At 32.1% G+C, this 21,245-nt stretch overlaps 2 protein-coding genes across 4 annotated transcripts in view; one reads left to right on the forward strand and one right to left on the reverse strand.

Annotated features, from left to right (window-relative positions):
- LOC129803416 (D-2-hydroxyglutarate dehydrogenase, mitochondrial) overlaps positions 1-21,245 on the reverse strand; it is a 121,628-nt gene that overhangs the window by 56,544 nt on the left and 43,839 nt on the right. The window lies entirely within an intron of this gene.
- The window catches only part of LOC129803170 (uncharacterized), a 56,890-nt gene continuing 50,854 nt past the window's right edge, over positions 15,210-21,245 (forward strand). For all 3 annotated transcript variants that reach the window (XM_055849544.1, XM_055849552.1, XM_055849562.1), the window contains exon 1: positions 15,210-15,316. The gene's annotated coding sequence lies outside the window, so the exon portion shown is untranslated. The remainder of the gene's footprint in view (positions 15,317-21,245) is intronic.

Here is a 21,245-nt window from a genome sequence, read left to right on the forward strand (position 1 = left end):
TTAGGTGCAGGAGTCTTTTTTTTCTGCCCTGTTTTCACTTCCCATGACACAAAATCCTTCAACCGAGGGATGAAATACGGGATTAGAATTGTTTGAAAATAATCAGGACACGAAGAAAGGATTTTTATGAGCAGTCATTGTTGTATTTCATACAAAAGTACAACATTGATTGTACAAGTGTTGCTCGCTTTTTTTTTACAACAATTCATTTTAAAAATATCCTTTTGTCTCAGTCCTGACGAGAATTAATAAAAATAAACCTAATAATTTATCATCTGACGAAAGAGGTATGAAAAGATTGAGAATTAAAGATAGACAGGAAAAGTACCACTGTACTCTGAATGAAAGATTTGCAAATTGGACAACTTTGAAAGTCTGTCAAGAGGATATTGCTTTCTAATTTGATAAGACTTTTTATGAAAGAAACAACCTTTGCCATACTTTTAACAAACAAGTGACAAGTTTTTCTTTTAGAATTAATACTATGGTTAATAAAAAAGCATATCGTCGGTTCCGAAGAAGACTATTGTAAGTTTACTTACAATAGTATAAAAAGATGGTATCATTGGATGCAGAAACCTTAGATCTATATCCCCACAAAATTTTATGTTGACTAAGATATTCCTGCAAAAGTTACAAGAAAAAAACTTAAAATCAACGTGCCCAATTATTGAGTTTTTTGCGCACAATTTTGCTATAATTAATTTAAAAGTAGTGTTAATTAGAAGATATTCAATGCGTGAGTATGATAAAATAGTTTCAAAATCTGAAAGTATACTACTTGCAGTGAAATTAATGAAAATAAATTTTAGCTGTCAAACTTTAAACCTCTTTCCTGTAAAGTTTACATTTTGGACTTACAATAGTCTTCTTCGCAACCGACGATATTTGACAATAATTAACTCTAAAGTGTTTAGAATTTATTTGAAAAATCATTATTATGCCACATAAGGGAGAGTGGGGAACCTTTATATAGGACAGTTTTGAAATTTAGCTTTTTACCCTATTTTTAAATGAAACTGGAGCTGATCAAAATGTAATTTAGCTTCATAATTCGTTTGTGGAGCTAAACTATATCATGATAAGGTCCACTTTCGTTTAAAAATAAGAGATAACGGCTCTGGCACATTTTTTAGATCAGAAAAATTTCATGAAATCAAAATTCACATTCCTTTCTTTCTCAAAGGTTTTGTGCAAGTCTGTCTCATTCTATCGCATTGCAAATTCGGTTAATCTAAATTGAATTTGTCGTGATGTTTAAAAGAAGAAGAAGAATGCGAAAGAATGAAATAGACAGATGCAAAGCATGTGAGAAAGAATTCGAATTTTGATTTCATGAAATTTTCCTGATCTAAAAGGTGTATCGGAGCCATAAAAGCCCAATATCAAAGTTATCTTAATTCAAAAGTGCCCCCTTAACCATAATGGTAATGGTGTGTAACTTTCAATTTTCCTTCTTAAGCTGGCTATACACTAGACATAATTTATTGAAATATTCCTTTTCAATATCAAATATTGAAAAGGATTGCCTCCACATTGCAAAGATTTATTGACATAAACGTTGCAATATTGAAGATAAATTGTCCAGTGTGTAGGCAAATATTGAAATATTTGTTTCAATATGGAATATTTTATTTATTATTTTATTTAATTATTTTGAATGGCTACAAACTAGGCCAAATAATGTCAATAAAAAATTTCAAAGTCACATTGAAATAAAATTTCAAAGAAATTCTAAATATCAAATTAATTTGATATTTCCTTCAATATTTTTTAATGGTTAGAAATCTTCTTCCTTCAGAACATCAGAGAACTGCCGGATTTTCCTTGTTCATGAATGAAAACACATTCAAGATCAAAATCCAAGTCTAGACACATCTCTCCTGCTTCCAGAGGATTATGTCCAAAACACTTCAGATACCTTTTGTGGTCAGAGGATTCCTGGAGTTTCCTTCAGGAAATCCCAGATCTTCTGGAATTTTCTTGTTCATTATGCCCAAAGCACTTCAGATACCTTCTGTGGTCAAAGGATTCCTGGAGCCCAGAAGATCTGGGATTTGCTGAAGGAAGCTCCAGGAATCCTCTGACCACCGAAGGTGTCTGAAGTTTTTTGGGCATAATGTACAAGAAAATTCCAGAGGATCTGGGATTTCCTGGAGGAAGCTCCAGGAATCGTCTGACCACCGAAGGTATCTGAAGTGTATTGGGCATAATATAAAAGAAAATCCTAGAAGATCTGGGATTTCCTGGAGGAATCTCCAGGAATCCTCTGACCACAGAAGGTATGTGAAGTGTTTTGGGTATAATGAACAAGAAAATCCCAGAAGATCTGGGATTTCCTATAGGAAGGTCCAGGAATCCTTTGACTACCGAAGGTATCTGAAGTGCTTTGGGTATAATGAGCAAGAAAATCTCAGAAGATCTGGAATTTCCTGAAGGAATTTTCAGAAATCTTCTGATCAACTTGGGTATTTTTGGTGTTCTTGACAAAATACGGAAGAAAATCCCAGAAGATCTGCGAATCCCTGACTAGAATGATGTTTTTAATATTGAAGTTTTAAAATTGAAGTCAATTTGTCCAGTGTGTAGGCAATTATTGAAATATTGGTTTCAATATTCGCTTCAATATTGAAGTTTCATTTCAATGTCACTTTGAAATGCTATTATTTCAATAATTTATTTAGTGTGTAGACAGCTTTAAAGAATGATTAAAAACTTGATTTCTTTTTTGAGTTATCTACGTTATCTGCTTGCCAAATTCGTTGCATTAAAAAAAATAAATTTCACCATCAATTTAATTTAAACGGTTATCTGTGCTAGATTTACAAGGTTAAAAATAAATGATATTTTTATGAAAAAAAATTTAAGCAATGTGTAAAAGTAAACTGATAAGCCTAGATCAGCTTATTGTAGGTGAGATTCTTAACGTGAGGAAATTGGACTGCGAGCAACTTCGATTTGGACTTTAAGTTAAGAGATCTTACGCAATAATTTTGAATAAAATTCATGAAAAGCTTAAGGCTAAAATGTTCTAAAAAGTTGTAGGGTAACTGTACCAAAGTCGATATAGTTGCGTGTTTTTTAAGTGATGCTTGAAACCTTGTAGATAGTTTATTATATTTGTTTTTCGAAAATCATTCTTAGTACATTTTAAAATAAATAAAAATATAGACATAACTTTGGGAAATATTTCAGCCACATTGATTCTCATGGTTCTTTACCCTTCCAGAATTCATTTAAAGTATTTTTCACATCAGCTCGTTCATAGAAGCGACATTTTTTTGTTTTTCTTTGCATTGTATACAATCTCTCTACAAGCAATATTGCCATTCGGATGAACAATTTGTGAAAGAGATTTTTTCAGGACTTCTGCATCAATTTTGCCGCAATTACAAAAATGCCATAAAAAAGTCGGCTAAAGCCTTTTTCTTTAGATTTAAGTGACATATTCCAGTTCAAAATTTCGTCTGGAGAACTGGTAGCAACTAGTACCCCAAAAGTGGCTATATTTACCTAGGCCAGGGCAGGGCACGTGTAGCCAATGTGTCATACTTTTTTCATTATTTCCTCTAGAAAAAGGCAAAGATTTTAGAGCTTTGAACTACACTGTTTCATGTAGTCAATATCCTAATGTTACTTATGAAACATAAAAATATTAGACAAACTTTATCATTTTCTCACAAATCATGCGCGAAAAAAAAGCCTCATTTAGGGGAGACCGGGGAGGTTTGGGACACTTTTTCATGTTTTGACTTTGAGACACTATTCCAAAAAACCATGATAGTGTATTATAATTTTATGCGGTCTATAGGATACTTATGGGTATTGACTTTATAAAAAGTACTCGATAGAACTTGGAAAACTGCTTAGTTTTCTTGGAGAAGACAACACATTTTACTTGACGTTTTGTCCCAAACCTCCCCGATGTGGGGCAGTATGGGACGCAAAAGGTGATGTTTGGGACGCGTTTTTTCTCGCATAATTTCTATCACTGGAACACGTTAATTAATTTTAAATACCAGATCAAAAATATTTCTGATAGAAATAAAAATGTTTCATCTTTTATTTACACTTAGAAATTAATATCAATTTTATTTGTACAGTAGAGTCATTTATTGTCAATCAATTACTTAAAGTATTTTCTTCTTATTTTCCATCTACCTTTCTTTGCTTTTATATTCTAAATATTGCAATCATGATCATCAAATTCCTCAGGCGAGTAGATTTTCTTGCAACTCTTAGTTTTGAACTCATTGATGGATTCCTGTTTGATTTTACGACAACTGCATTGTATCAGTTTTCTCGTTATTTCTCTGAATTATCTCTCGCCTTGCCTTTTCTGGAGAACTTGTTCGAAAAATTTTCAAAAAAAAAAAATAGTTTTTAACTAGATTGGGCTACGATCGAATATCCTCTGTGAAGGAATTATTGATTCCCAAGACAATGATGGTTTAATTGTCCCTGTAGTTAGAGAAATCTGCTGCACTGATAAAATTTGCACAAGAGGGAGATTTCCAGTAGAAACTGGGCATTACTCTTCATTTTAGCAATAAACAAATGCATACCACCTACAATCTTGTCGAAAATCAATGTCCCATTCATCCCCTTTCAGGTGTCCCAAACATCCCCACGTGTAGTTTTAGTATTTAAAACCTTTATGTAAAAAACAAGAGCGTATAATCTCTGAAACTTTTATAAAAATATGTTCCCAGATTACACTGCTACCTAATGAGATAAAAAAGTTTTGATTGTATATGGTTGATATAAAATACAAAGAGGAAAACTGAGACGTCAAAATATACGATTTTTATCAATTTTTTAAAAAATGTTCATAGAATTAAAACAATAAAACTGAGGATATCCATTCTTTTAGTCAAGATACATCTTAATATTGCCTACGATACAGTAATGGTTAAATCCTATTTATTTCAAAAACTAATTGAAAAAATCGCCTTGTCCCACACTACCCCTGTCCCAAACCTCCCCGGTCTCCCCTACTAGCTAAAAGTACCCCGGTCTCCCCTAATATGATTTTTTTTATTAATTTCCCTTTTCATATAACGATAGATGTTCAAACTTCTTATCCCAATTAGTATACAATAGGGTTATAATAGGTCACGATACAATTTCTTAAAATGCCAATTGGTGTCCTTTCGACCCTATATAATATAAATTTTGGTATAATTAAGCATAACAGTAGACATAATTTTCAATTAAAAAAAAACTTTCAATGATGATTATTTCTTTCATTTAAGGTCACAACATCTTGTGAGAAATTTTTGTCAAAATGGACCAATAGATCACGATACGTTTTATTGACAATAAGTGTTCCATCGACCCTAACATCTCACTGCTTTAAGGGGTCAGAAGAGCCATTTAAAAAACAGGGCTTCAATTTTCAATTCCCGGGGGCCAGGTGGGCCACTTTAGAGGCAGGAGATGAGGAGGGTTCTCCTCTACTAAATCACTCTAGAACAAACTGAGGTGAATCTTTCAGACAAACGGGGGCGGACTTTCGGAAACTTGAAGCTCTAGCTCTCAAATTTATACAACTATAACTGCATACGTTTCACTTCCAGGAATTAGAACTTTAATACGAAGAAATGTTTTCTTGTAAGAAAAATACGTATAATATTACAATATATAGCAGAATTCCAAGATATCAATAAATTTTCACAAAAAAATATTTTCTGAATTCACTGAGACATATCCTTCTCTACCTGCACATTTAATTAAACATTATAATTAATTCTTTGCAATTAACGTCTTATCCGGAAATGTAACAACATAAACTTTTAACTTTTCGATTCTATCTTCTAAATAACAAAGCTCGTGTGAAAGTTACCCATTGCTTATTGCTAGAGTCTCTGATTATGGAAAAAAAAACAAAAAAGAAGCCTGATATATAAGTCGTTGGAATAATGCTAGATATAAAAATAGTTTCTTAACGAGGGAAAATGAAAGTTTAGCGTTATGAGCTTTCGTGAAAGTTTATATAGACATATTTTCTATTCTTGTGACAGTTTTCCCTCCCGTTTGTAGTCCAACCTAAATGTGGTAGGTGAAAAGAAGTGGCAGTCACGCGATATTCTGGCATGTCGCGTCCCTGGGCCGTTTTTCTGTGCCCCTAGAGACTCTATACACACTTTTAATATTTCAGTTGAGAACTATATGGGCCCCAGTGTGGTGCCTTCTGGAGGAAGTTTTAAAGAAAAGGACTTTTCGAAGAAAAGTGTGTATATATACTTTCACACAAGTTGTGCACAGAAATAGTTTGAAATAGGGTGGAAATTATGTAAATTTCTACTGCATCAGAAATATAGTGTCGTGCTTGTAGAGAACTGGAGGACAGTGCAGATCTAATTAACTAACTTTATCGCATTCATTTAGTGTCCACGAGTCTCATTTTGAATGAGTGTCACGTTATGAAATAGTGTGATCGATTGAGCATTTTAATCAATATTCCTATTATGCTACTTTGGACATTTAAACAATTTCTCGTAGTATAATTTATTGGATTAACACTCCAGTTGGACACCTTTTTCCGCATGAAGACAATTGAAATTAAAGTCATGAGATGTCTGTGAAGAATGAACTGAGCAGATAAGACCAAAATTCTTGCGTGTTTTGTCATTCAAGACAAATTTGAGTTGCAAAGTGTATAAGTTTTTACAGTTATCACCGTCCAGAGGAATTTCAAATAATTATTTAACGTAGGTGCGATTTTGTAGCAGAGGATTTCTAAACAATTCTCAAAACAATTGGAACTTTGCAAATATTTGTCCAATGTTGGAATTTTAATCATTGAATTCACCATTTCAATTGGGAAAATCAATTGTTTTTCATAATATATAACAAGATTGCATAATCATTTCATGAAAATATAATTTGAAAATCAATATAGAGTTCAATGCTGTCTAGCTATGTTTATACTGTTTTGAATTGGTTATAGATTCACCAAATAATAGGCCATAGTATATTTATTATACTTATTTGGATATTTACCAAAATCTGATTTTTTTTCATTAATCTTTAACGTTTTCAAAAAAACCAATATTTTTTACATCAAAAACAGTAGATGTTCAAACAGTAGCAAGATAATTAGCGAAGTGCTCGAACTTGTGTTTCATATTTTTTAATCTTAAGTAATGTTATATTTAAATTTTTAGTGTTTTATTTTCCTAAAACCTATTTTTCTTAATCATTTTCATGTTCTTCACTTTTTTTAATTAACATTAGGGGAAGATACCCTGTCTTACTACAAGAAATTATGTTAGAAACGAAATGTTCGCCTGGGTAATCTCTAAAACATATCCAAAAATGAAAAAAATCGCACGACGCGTTTTCGAGCAATCCCAAAAAAATGGTTTTGGAGAAAAAGGGGGACGGGTGGGGGAAAATGAGGGCCATGTTAACGATCCTTGGGTCGACTTATGGGCCCCCCACCTTAGGTCCCAAGTCGTTATCTCTAACCGTTTGGCCTTTAGAGCTGGCGACAGCCGGACGGACAGATGGACGAACAGCCTGACGCCAAAAAAGTCGAAACTTCAGATTTCCAAAATTCTACCAAAGTATGACCCCATGGGGGGTAACGAGTCGCAATATACATATATATAATATATATATATATAACTCAAAATCGAGGGATTATATATACTGCTCTCTCCGTGGAGTTCGAGCAGTAAAAGGTCTCCGAAAATCAAGTCCCAAAAGTTGAATTTTAAAAAGTTTTAAAAATTTTAAAAGTTTTTAAGTCAGGCTTCGCACATATCTCAGGCTTCAAACACTTTATATTTTTCCTTTTTTCTTTATGTTTTATGGGGAAAATATGAAGTTTTTGAAGTCAGAGTGCATGCGAAGCCTAAGTGACATCCTCTACATCTTAAGATTCGCATTTTATTTCCTAGCAAAAACTTTTTTTTTTGTTTTTGCCAAGATTTTTTTTTGTAATTCTAGCATCTTAAGGGGTCTTCAAGGATCCGATTTACCATACTTGATCGGATAATATCATCCTGAAGTCCTACAATTAAAGAAAAGCTTACGATCAGCAGGCGGTAAGGTTCCCTATTTATGGTATGAATTTTGTTGAAACAATTAAACACAAAATTGTTTCTACCACGCATAATATTCTCTGTTCATAAAATATTTTATCTTTTTTTTCATAAGCCCCAATTGAGGTTAAATATATTTTTTGGTGAAGCTTGAATTTGAGTGGTATTTTTTTCTCAAAATCTGTATATTTTGCGTTTACAGTTTAACATAATTTTAGCTGAAAAATATGAAATATGTAAATTTTTATCAAACAGGACACGTAGAAAGTTCCGAGCATTGCTGTTTTGATCCATGCAAAATTCTTTTTATTTACATACTTAAGAAATGTTGACAAAAAAATTATATACAATGTGACATCATAAAATATATTCATAGAAATTTTTCAAAGTGCACTCTTGGGAATAGAAATAATAAAAAAATATTTCTAACTAGAAATACACTTCCGTAAATTTTTATGATATATCATGGGATTAGAATAAATAAAGATTGTAGATTGTATTAAAACCACGAGCCTTTGGTGGTCTCCCAAATTAAAATTATTACATTTTCGTACAAAGGCACAACTTCTACAAATTCTTCTCTGTATATTTATGTTTGAGATAACAGGTAAATAAACAGACGAAGAATGTGTATTTAGAAATGCACACATATACATCACAAAAACCCATCACGTATTTGAAGAAGTTAGAACAATAAAGTCCCTTTGGTGTATATATTATTATTTGGCGATTAACGTTTCCCAAGTCAAATGCTTGGGCTATAGGGCTATCCAATAAAATGTCTTAATTCGAATGCGCTGGGAATATTCGTGATGGGGAAAAATGTAAATTTCGGATGAATCGTTTCGACAGACATCGTGATGTATCACTCAATTTGAATAATTTCTTTTATTTTGAGAAAAAATTCACTATATGAAGAAATTTGAAGAGACACACTTGTGAGAGGAATTGCTTCCAGCTTGTTTATTCTTTCGCGTGAAAATTGACGCAATGGTAAGTTTACACTGGGAAGTGATCTGAAAGAAGACGACCTCGTTGAAATATAAATTATACGTGTAAAAAACAAAATGTATTTCCATCTTTGTCAAGCTACTTTTTCCAAGTAATTGAAGAACTAAAGTTACTAAAAATGCATTCCCGACAGAAAATCTAATATCAATTGCCCAGGAATAAATCATTCAAAATCACTCAATTTGCATATGATGCATAATACCGTGGTAAGGAATGGGTTAAAAAATCGCAGTGTTTGGTACTACCCCGTCCGTGTTTGGTGGTGCCCCAGAGTCTCCTATGATTTTTCGGCATATTTTTTAAAGGGTAGTCTCACAATTACGAGTATTTTATTTAGTTTCAACAATTGTTTTGTAGAGCCAAATTATATATTACGTTAAATTCGAGTTCCCCTTGGAAGTATGCGAAAAATTGTGTAAAAAAATAACCCCATAAGTTAACGTAGCCCCATCTCATTTAATTTTTATTTTCTGTTTATTGCGATAAGTCAAAAGGGTAAATTTTCAATTTTTTACTTAACCCTCGTATCTTCATGAAAAACTTCTAAGGACTTCTTTAAGGGAGATTAGAGCAAGAAGTACATATATTAAACAAAAAATATAAATAATATTATATGAAATAAGGGAGGAAGGATGGGCAACTTCAGACAGCTAAAGTTAGTTCTAAAAACTTATTTAGTAAACGTTTATGGATTACATTTATTCTTGCACACAAAGTTTAGGTAGTTTTTTTTGGAGTAATGGTTATAATCTACAGAACATTTACCATATAGGGGAGTTCGGGGCAGAATTAGACAATGGGGTATTATAGATTTTTTTAGAAAGAATATTGAATATAGTAAGGCGGGGTAACTGGATCGTTTTCCGAAGAGTGCTACTTAAACGCTTGCTTTTGGACTGATGAAGTTGTTTTTTACTTCTTCTAAATCCATAGAATTATTCGCTGTTTCATTCAGAAACATAATATAAAAAAAATTATCAAAAATATTAAAGAAAATTTATAAAATAATGATAATACTGAAATAAGTCAGCATGCACTAACTGGGTCGCCTTTTCGCTAATTCACTTTTTATTAAACCTTTGGATTTAAAATACTTTTTTTCACAAGGAAAAAAAAACAATAAATGTTTTCAATCAACCAGCTGTCATTAGCGGAAATATTACTACTAGAAAATTTTTAGTGAAGAACCCAGCTGGCACAAGATTGAAATGAGTCGATTTATTTAATGGATAAAAATATTATTTTTGCTTTTTCTCAAAGTTGAATAGTTATATTATGTTACTGTAGTGACTATATTACGAAAATAAAAATAAAAATATTATTTTAAGTGGATTAGTCATAAACGATCCAGATAGCGAAGCGCCCGGATTAGCACACTTGACTGTACAATTACATTAATTCAGAGTAATTATCTCCTTAGGACCTTGTATAGTTCACACTTGGTGTGCCATTAACTCTTTCGCGTCTTTAGGGTCATATATGACCCGGGGAAAAAAGTTTCTTTTTGGCTATTTACATTAATTGAAATCTAACTGGAGTCTTGAGAAAATGAGCCAAGAATCTTACATCCTTCTATTATGATGTCGTGCACGAACAGATAGATTTCAATTAATGTAAATACCCAAAAAAAATTTTTTTCCCCGAGTCATGACATTACCCTAAAGACGCGAAAGAGTTAAGCTCCAATGCTTTAACTATGGCCTAGTTTCCTAAATGAACCAGAAATAGTTGGAGCCTTTTGATTCGCCGTTCAACGCTGAAGTACTTATTAGACCATCCATTTCCCTTTCTATTATTTGAAATATTTAACAGGCTGATTTAAATAAATTTTTCACAAATTATAGACAAAGAAAAATTTTGCTGACTATCTGGCACTGGCCTCGTCTTCCCCATTAATTTTCTACCTTAAAATTTTAGATTATCTGAAGTGGATGCCTGAAATTGTCCCATCATCCCCCGTGCGTTGTGCACTCAGTCTAGTCGGTATTAAATTTGTTCTTTTTGCTTTTTCTAGCGGAGCATCATGAAGAGTTTTTTTTGTCAAAAAATAAGATAACTTTTTTGGAAGATGACTACTAAAGCACATTTGGATATAAGATAGAGAAAAATCGTCTGTGACAAAGTTGTAGAGGACCAATAAAACCCATATTAAAGTGAATTAAAATGTCACAAATTACCCCATGGCTTCCAAGTCTCGACATTTTTGATGAGTTCTAAAAAATTAACTTTCCGAAAATTTCTAGAGAAGCATATTTCCATGTATATCCTTTCGAGGTGGAGGAAAATAGTCCTTGGCAAAGTTGAAATTTATCTTACAATTTTAATGACAAATACATAGTGTCGGCCATAAGTTTCTTGACAAATCTACATTATGTTCGAGAAATCAGGTGAAAAAAATGATAGAAAAAATAACTTTTTCAAAAAATAGTCAACCGAAGAATTCTTGTGACTTGTAAATTAAATTGGGACCTTTTCGGGTTATGATCAGCGCACAATAACTTTTGTTTGTAAACATGTTTTCAAAATTTCCCATGAGAGTGAGCGAGACGACTAGATCTAGACCCTCACTCACTCTCATTGAAATGTCAAAAACACGTTTACTAAACATAAGTTATTGTGCGTTGGGCATTATAAACTGCTTTCCATACATGTAATTTTTTACACGATATACTCTTAAGTTATCTGTGTACAAAATGCCATGTACCGTAAATTAACATGAGTGATCGCTCTCTTGGGTTGAATGTAAACAAAGGGCAAAAGAGCGGTGGAAGTGCAATGTGGTGGAACTGGAACTGGGACTCATTCACTCGTCACCTCCTTCACTTGTGGATGCCATCGTCAGCGTAATTCCATCCAGGCACGCCGGACAAGACACTCTCAAACAGACCCTCCTCGGGCCACCAACTTCTTCGTGTGCTGTGTGGCGTGGCGAGAAAGACGTTGGTGTGGGCTCCCTCGCGAGTACCGTGGAAGACAATTGTTAGAGTGTTGAAAATTTTCACAACAGTCGAAACTTGGATTTCACATTGTGGAGATCGTCACACGAGCCCAGACATTCAGTGGACTTATACTCGTGAGGTGCTTTGCCCCAAAGAAGTATTACTCTGGATTGTAGACGATTTGTCGTGCGCTTTTAGTGATTAATAGTGTGTGATTGAGTGATTTACTCGACCGTTAGTAAACTTAGTACTACTATCAATTTACCAGTCGGCACATCTTGTGGGTGAAGTGGTATATAGAAGAAGTGGGTGGCGTGGTGATTGGTATCATCAATGTGCAAATGTTGTGTATTTATAGAGGAGTCTCTATAGTAACTTCTCATTGATGTCTATAGAATTATTTTACTCTTACACACAGAAAAATTTGTACACAAAATTGTTACACCGAGGGCTGTCCAGATTTGAAAAAGTGTTTGGTAAAATTTTAAGCAAGTGTTTGGTACACAATTTTTTAACTGCTGGTACACAAATTTTTAACATTTGGTAAATATTTTTTTAACATTTGGTATAAAAATTTTTAACATTTGTTAACATTTTGTGTATTTCTTGTTTTACTTTTTTTTAACCATGGTTAACATTTTGAGGAAATTTTAGAAAAAAATATTTTGTAAAATTGTTCATAAATATTTGTGAATTACTGTTGGGGACTTACGAAATGTTCGTAAATCGTATAACTCACTAAAATGTTCGTAAAGGATTGTATTTTTTTGCAAACACTGTCCGTAACAAGATCACCTAACGAGGATTTTTTTGTTCTTTCACGAACAAATATTTCCAAAAGAACAAAAAATCCTCTTTAGGTGATCTTGTTACGGACAGTGTTTGCGAAAAAATACTATCCTTTACGAACATTTTAGTGAGTTATACGATTTACGAACATTTCGTATGTCCCCAATAGTAATTCACAAATATTTATGAACAATTTTACAAAATATGTTTTTTTGTATGTACACTAACAGTATTTTTTAATGAGAACTCTGATTCGTAAATTATAGCCTCCGTCGTATGCCTTATCCCAAGGAGAAACATTTTAATAATTTTTAAATATATTTTATTTTAATAAAACTGAAATATTAGAATTTATCTACATACACATTATATTTTGTTGGAAACTATACAATAAGAAGAGTGAGTTATGCAAAGTGAGAAATATTTCTTATGTTCAATTTTGTCAACATCTTTTACAGTGTTTACAGTAATTTCTTTCTTTATTTTTATCTTAAGGGGTTACGTGGGTCAGGAAGACTTAAAAAAAAATATTTTTTCCAAAATTTTTTCCAGCATATTAAAAAAAAATTTAATTAAAGTTCTTAAGCTTATAGAAGCACAAGATTTTAACAATATCTTCTAAAATTTTCATTTAAAAATTTAAAAATTTAGCCATTGTTACCTGATTTTATTGGATTTTCTTTTCTTTTGAAAAAAAAAAAAACTTTTCGGTGGACAAGATTTCTTGTAATTGATTCATCTGAAGTCCAAAAACCATATAGTGCTTGTTAGCTGATGAGTTGAAGTAGTCCTTGAATGAAGATTTTTATGTCTATTTGATCAGGGAATATTTGGTTTCTGGATTTCAGATGAGCCAATTCATTAGAGTTCATTTCCCGACTGGAGTACTATGAAATCTCTGAATACTTGCTTCAAAAATGGTCGCTTAATTCCACGGCCACTTCCAGTTGAACGTAGAAGCGTTACTCAAAAACTCATATGTTTTTGGAGACCATTCTGAAAAAAATTATTTAGAATAACTTAATTCTCAGTCAGTTTATTAGTAACATTAAATGGAAAAGAGGAGGCAAATATGATCCAAATCATCGAAGAAACACGTTTTCTACCACTTTATTAACTATTCACATAGAAATATGTATGTTAAGAGTAATTCAACGAAAATTGGTATAAAAACTGTTTGATTAATTAGTAAATTTATTTAAGTGGTTCAAGCAATTTTCTTCTAAAAACTTCATAAACTATCGAAATATTTCATATCGGATAGTTTAAAATTTAAAAATAAATGGGATAGGAAATTATTTTTATGTTCATAAAATTTATTTTTATAGTAATAATGTGAATTTTCACAAAATTTCAAGAACGATCTGACAGTTTTAACATGTGGTACTTTAACATTTTTAAGAATAATTGGGATAGAAAATTATTTTAGTAATGACAAAATTTATTTAATTTTAAAATTTTAAACATATTATACAATAAATTTTGAAGAATAGACTTTCATTTTTTTTTTAAGTGAAATAATTATTTAAATAAATATTTCAAAAGTTTCAATTTTTTCTTGAAATTTTCACATGCATAATTAATGCACTAATTGAAAATTTGGACAGAATGGGGCTTAAATGGGGGCTTGAGTTCTGTTGTCTTTTAAGGTACATCCCCCATTATAATCTAATCTGAATTGAAAACTTCAAATAGGGCAAATTTTAAATTTAGAGCATTGAAAAGTAGGAAGTTGGTAAATAAAATCTTATTGAAAGAAACAAAGAAAATTAGAAAATGTGGCGTATTACCTTTACAAATGAGCTTGCAAAAAAGTTTTGATGATTTTACCAGATCTGGAGGAGCCTCCTCCACGGTGACCTCCAATTCACTGCAACTTTGTGGAGCAAGGGATGTAAAATTTCCAATTTCTGGGAGGTTGCCGGCGTCAGTTTCATGCTGTTTCCATAAAATATCCCCAGGTTTTCAGAGTTATTCTCATGCTGTAGACAAAAAAGACAACATAAATCATTTTTCTGAAGAATTTCACTGATATACGGAAAATTTACCTGCTTTTCCAACTCAAAAAACACTTTTTCTCACAGAAATCTACGCTTATCCACGTGTCCTCACCATTATATTTGACACAGCACGCGTAACACCCGCCATGATTCCCGAAAAACTGTCAGATATTGAGAATATTGCGCAAAACTCTCCGTATTTAGTACCAAGCGAGTTACTTTTCTCTCTCTTTTCTCTCCCGCTGAGAGAGAAAAAGTGCCAGAGTAACAAAATGTACACGATCTTAGTTCCTTTCGGTGAACAAATCATTGTGTACACTTTTTCGTGATCTCTTGGTGTACCAAATATGTGCATAAAAAGTTATTGTTTTTATGTACAGAAATTTTTGTGTACATATTTTTCTGTGTGTACAGTAGTGCGTGATATGAATTTTTACCGTATTTATTGATTTGACAATCATTCATTAACAAGGATTTTATGGTATCTCATCAAGGACAGCCCGGATAATTTTACAGATCTTCTAGCGTAAGTTTCTTTTTTTTTTACTACATCTATTCACTTCCTAAGAAAGATAATAAAAAACGATTTTCAAACACTTAAGTTGAAGGATTCTTCAGCACTTTTCCACCCACTTGCACCCGCTCCTTCGTCGCCGCGACGACACGTGACTAAACTCTGTAAAATTATCCCACCCAAGAAACATGCTACTTATGCTGAGATTACATTAGACATAGAGAAAACCTTGGTGTTCTCACTGGAGAAATTTGATCTCCCTCTCCCTTTCAAATTGTGCCAAGATTGTGCGGGTTCAGCACAACAGTGTTTTGATATTTTTGCCACACAATGGGCACGATCACATATCTTGAGCCAAATAAAAAGGAATACCCACTAAATAGAGCAATATTCAGAAGCCATCAATAGTGCCTGGGATCAGGAGAAGAAAAAAAAATGTCATAAATTATTTTTTGATTTCTTGCGAGTTATATAGAGAAGAACCCCATTCCATTGTGAATGCATGATACATATTTTACTAACAATAGCAAATCACACAATTTCTGTATTTCCTTGTTCTCTCTTCCTTTCCCGCGCTCAAAGAGGCCAGTCTAGCCACTGACTGGAAAGGAGGGAAATAAAGACAACAGAGTTGAGATATATCAATTAATATTCTATCTAGATAAAGTATAATTCTCAAGATATAATTTTATAAGGTTAAAAACATGAAATTAATATCGCTTTCGAATATATGGTTAAAAAGAAATACAGTAGACTCTTGCTAATTCTGTACTTTTACAATCGGGATACTTTTTAATTTGCTTGCCAGTCAGATGTGAAAAAAATTGTTGACAGTTATCAAGTTAGGATTTGATTTATCAAATGAAGCAAATATTCTCAAATTTGTTACGTTCGTGGGATATTTTGATACCAAATATCCGAATTTGGGAAGATCTACTGTAGTCTTTTGGAATTCAGATTGCCACACAATGAATAAAGTAGTAGAGAGTGTGCCCTATGAAACAGGTTAGAGTCTTATCCAGCACCTAGATTAAGGAGTTATTAAGCATTTAATAAGTCCTTAATTTAATGAAATACCTTAATTTTAAGCAGTTGTAGAACAACTGTCTAAATATTTACCCAATGTATAAAAATGAAACAATTTGCGTAAAAACATACCTTGTGTTACCCGGGCAGTTTGCTTCATTGCACTTGATTCTACAGCACGTAAAATTGACAATGCCAATGTTATAAGAAAAAATAATAAGTATAGGTATTTCTAGATATATTTCTAGTGAGAAAGTTTAGATGTTTTCAAATCTTCTTCGTAGATAAAATCATGTACGACATTGATCTTTATATTCCATATTTTTCGAGGTTGTTTTTCTCTTAAGCTCTGTAGAATATAAACAGCAAACTTTTTCCAAAGACATAATGAAGTTTTAATAGTTGCTCAGTAAATTTAAAGTAAAAATTTAAGTATAATGTTGATACACGAAACTCGAAGAGGAGGAACTACCCTGATTACTCAAATTACTTTCTGTCACTCAAAAAGTTTTATTTTGACAATTTGTTTTTAATCTTAATTCTTAAATAAAATGCGGTTAGTATGTTTGCCCTTTTCCGGTTTTTGCCTTTTGTCGGTTTATAGGTTGAAAGGTTGAAAATATCGATTTTGTATTTACAGGACCTTAACGTTAGCCTCTAATGCCCTAGACAATCTTGTGATTTAAGTCGAGATATGGCTTAACGTTTTTATAATCAAAATAATAAACAGATTACATTTCCATCAGCTTCTGACTAATTTGTCTCTCGGTTTAAGCAGAGAAACGGCTTAGTTAATGGGAATTTAGTGAAATCACTATTTGGACTATAATTACACTAAGCCGTTTTTCGGCATAAGTCACAATATAAAGTTGATATCTTTAATCGGTTTAGTTCGCTTACTTACGACTTAAGTCCTAAGTGGTTCTAAGGCATAAGGCTAATTTTCCTGAGATGGGCTTTTATTTATTTATTTATTCATCCATCCATTCCTAAAACTATGTCTGTTCGACATATTTCAAAAACGAATCGTATATTTTTCAAGGATATTAATCACATAGAACTTTAGGTTTAATTAAAGTATTCAAAGAAGACACCAATCGATGATTTGTTTAACAGGATCTGACGACTTCGTTGGCTATATTCTACGCAAAGAAGACTAGAACGATTAGAATGATTTTCATAAACTTTTTTTATCTTTATAAATCACTAAAACTTGTTTACTTCTCAAAACCTTCTAAATTGCTTAAATCGATGATTTTATACGAAGAACTTTTTAAATCAGGTTAATCAGATAAACAATTAACAATTAGACTTATTTAGTGAACACTAAAAAAGCTTTTGATAAAAGATATAGTACCAGTTAATCAAGAAATAAGGAACATCTCTCTTCGTACGTTTCTGATTTGCAAAACAACTAGGATAGAAGAGCTTTGATAATTAATTATTGATAATTAACTGCAATTAATCAACAAACCGATAAAGACGTTCGAAAACCCTCAGTATATTAAATTTTAAACGATAATTAGTTAAGCATGGCACTAGAATATTATGCCCTAGACACACTTACGACTAAAGTCCAGAGACGACTAAGCTAGTTCATAGCCAAGTCAGTTCCTGACACACTACAAATGACGCTTAGTATTCACTGGTATCCACAAAACATAACTTTTCTGGGTTTTTATGCAGATATTTCTACTGAAATGCACTAATACTCCTCTGAAAATGAAACTATTTGTAATATCATGTCTCATTACACGTTCAATAATTATTGTTAATTACAATTATTTGTGAGGTGGAAGCTAACTCGCACCTTAAGCCAATTTTGGAGATTCTAGTGAATAATTCTTGTTGTTATACGTGAATTGTGAAGTAAGTTTAAAAGTAGTTTCATTTTCAAAGGATTACTAGTGCATTTCAGTAGAAATATCTGCAGAAAACCCACGAAATTTATGTTTTGTGAGTGCCAGAAAATGTTAAGCCTCGTTTGTAGTGTCTCAGGAACTGACTTGGCTATGAACGAGCTTAGTCGTCTCTGGACTTTAGTCGTAAGTGTGTCCAGGACATTACAGTATGGTACTTTTAGCGCATTTCGTTTCGGTAAAATTTTAATTTTTTTGTTCTGTCTACTAATTTTTTCTTTGTTTCAAATTTAATTTTAATTTCTTTTAATCAATTTTTATAAGAAAGGTGTAGCCTATTTTTCTGGATTTCAAAGAAATATCAGTAATCCTGTCTCAAATTTCGCCCTGAATAATCTTCTGCTGTTTAGGAGTACTTTCTTTAGAAGATTTATAAATATGAATACTTAAAGACTTAATTATACACAAATCTTATTGTATGCGACTTTTATAATAAGCACTTCTTATTTAAAAAAAAAAATTATATCTGCAAATGACTGATTTAGCAATTTTTCATTTAAAACAGTAAGTTGTTTTTTTACAAAAAAAAAACAAGAATGAGTTGCAAAATAGAAAACTTTACAATAAAAACCCATATTATGTGACCTTTACTATTATTCATTGGGAACGGAGTTGTTTTTATTCTGTCGGAAAAGAAATTCTTCTTAGAACGTTATTCCATTTTTAGCGTCACATAACATTGAAGAAAATAAAGGTTATCAATTGTTGTATTAGTTTATTCATCCACATAATATGGGTTTCTTATCGAAAGAGAAAAGAAATATAAATCATGTGAATTGAATAAAATGTAGAGTACAGTGAACAATTGAAAATAATAATTATTGCAATTTTTCCACGATATACTCCACTCATAAGTCATGAAGAGATGAAAATATGAAATGATGTGATTTATGTGATATCTTTTACATCACTATTCCATCTATGGTAGTCTCAACTCTGATGACGAGCAAAATATAGCAATGAAGACTCCGTAGTTGAGCAGTAAATTTAAAATGTTAATTCGAAATTTGTCAACCGGAACATGATGATACCATTCGTATAAAATGGTCAAGGAAAGGGATGAAGAAACTCTTTTGCTCGTCTTATAGCCGTTTGGTGGCTCTTAAAACACCTTCGCATGCTATCGACTTATTTTTTTTTTCACAATGGCAGAACGAATGATTGTAACATAAAAAAATTACATAGTGGATGAGTTCGGGAGGTTTGTGGGAATTCTTTTTCCCTGGCATTTTCATTTCGCTTTTGTCCCCATCTCCATAACATATCAGACAGCTACATAGTGTAGATTTACCACGAAGAGAATTTCAATGGAGTTTCCAAGAAACTTTTTGCAAATTTTTAAAGAGTCTTCTGGAAGTCAGCCTGATAAAGGTGGGGGTGAAAAAGATTGACGCAGACGTTATGAGGTTTATATGTTGGGGTATCTTTGAAAAGAAATGTACTACCTTGTTCAATTGCTAAGGACGTTCATTCGTAAAATCACAACGAAACATTAAAGTAATCTCAACTTTCGCCTTGAAATGTTTTTATTCCAATCCATTGGGATTTTCTCTCCTACTTTAATTCTGTGAACTAGATAAAACGAAAGGAAAATAGAAAGGATATTTCTGGATGAATGTGATAAATGGTAGGCGACAAATAAATAAAAGAAACCATTTTCTTGTTTATTTACCCATCTATATAAAGTCACTAAAATGATGTCCATCACAAAGAATAAAGAATAGATTTCTCCAAAGAGACAAAATGTATCTTCAATTTGCCAAAAGTGCAATTTATCACAAGCATAGAAAAAAATCAGCCTCTTGGCCATTCATAAAAAAAGATATAATTAACTTATTTGCCATTGTGGAAGTTCTCAATGATGATGGATCATTAGTTAAAAAGAAATCTCAATTGAAATTTTCTCATCATGTAAAAACATATAGTTATGAGGATAATTTCTTGGGAATCTCGTTGGTACATACAAACTTAAAATTATGGGAAATTCAATATTAATTTACTTTAATCCACCTATCTCTATTTCGTCCTCCAGCCAACACTTTTTTTATGGGAGATTGGCTTAAATGAAAAATTTATTCATATGATCACACACAAGGCGTCAAGAAGTGATGAGCTAGCGCTAGACAATGGAAGTGCCACAATTATTATCTTTTTTAATAGATATCCCATAAATAGATGAGTGAGATGAAAGTTAAAAATTACTCCATATAGCTCCCCATAATTATCAATTGTCCACAAGATTTTCTCACTTAGCAATTCCTCGTGTATTTTACCCATAAAAGCTTGATATAGCTGAATTGTAATTCGGAAAAATTTATTGTTTCAGTATTTCTTAGAATCATCACAAGAATATCAATATATTTTTACTGGATAAAACTATTTTATCTTATTAGTTTGGATTTATTGTGCGATTTTTTACAATACACTCACTCAGTGTTTTCCACTGAATTGACAGTATTGTAGAATTATTGCATTATTGATATCTTTCATTGAGAAAAAGTTTTTCAATAGAATTCAAAGATGAATAGAATTCATGATTTGATTTGCAGTTGTTGAGCAAACAAAAGATTAATTTATTGAGATACTCAAGATGCCCTTTTTTTATTTAAAACAGTTCAATTACATTATGCGCAGTGATTTTGTCCCTGGGTTCTCATGCTATTTTTTGAATTGCTTGGGTTAAATGATTTTACAAAAATACTTATCATTTTGATTTCATTCTGTTTTTGCGCCTGGAATCTAGGAAGAATTGTTTTTGCCGTTTTATGATACTTGGGTATCTATATCTCCGATTTTGCTGAACCAATTTATTTCTTAATATGGAAATATTTGTTCTCCTTTGCTTGATAATCCTTTGGATAGATGGAGTCCGTACAACTGACACCAGGGCACTGTACTCTCATATAGATCAGAAAACATGGAAGAATTGTACTGAAACTGTCCTTAACGATCTGTTTTGTGGGCTAGATATAGAATTTTATTAGCAGCATTTTCGT

The sequence above is a fragment of the Phlebotomus papatasi genome, chromosome 1, assembly GCF_024763615.1.
Source record: "Phlebotomus papatasi isolate M1 chromosome 1, Ppap_2.1, whole genome shotgun sequence".
Classification (NCBI taxonomy): Eukaryota; Metazoa; Arthropoda; class Insecta; order Diptera; family Psychodidae; genus Phlebotomus; species Phlebotomus papatasi.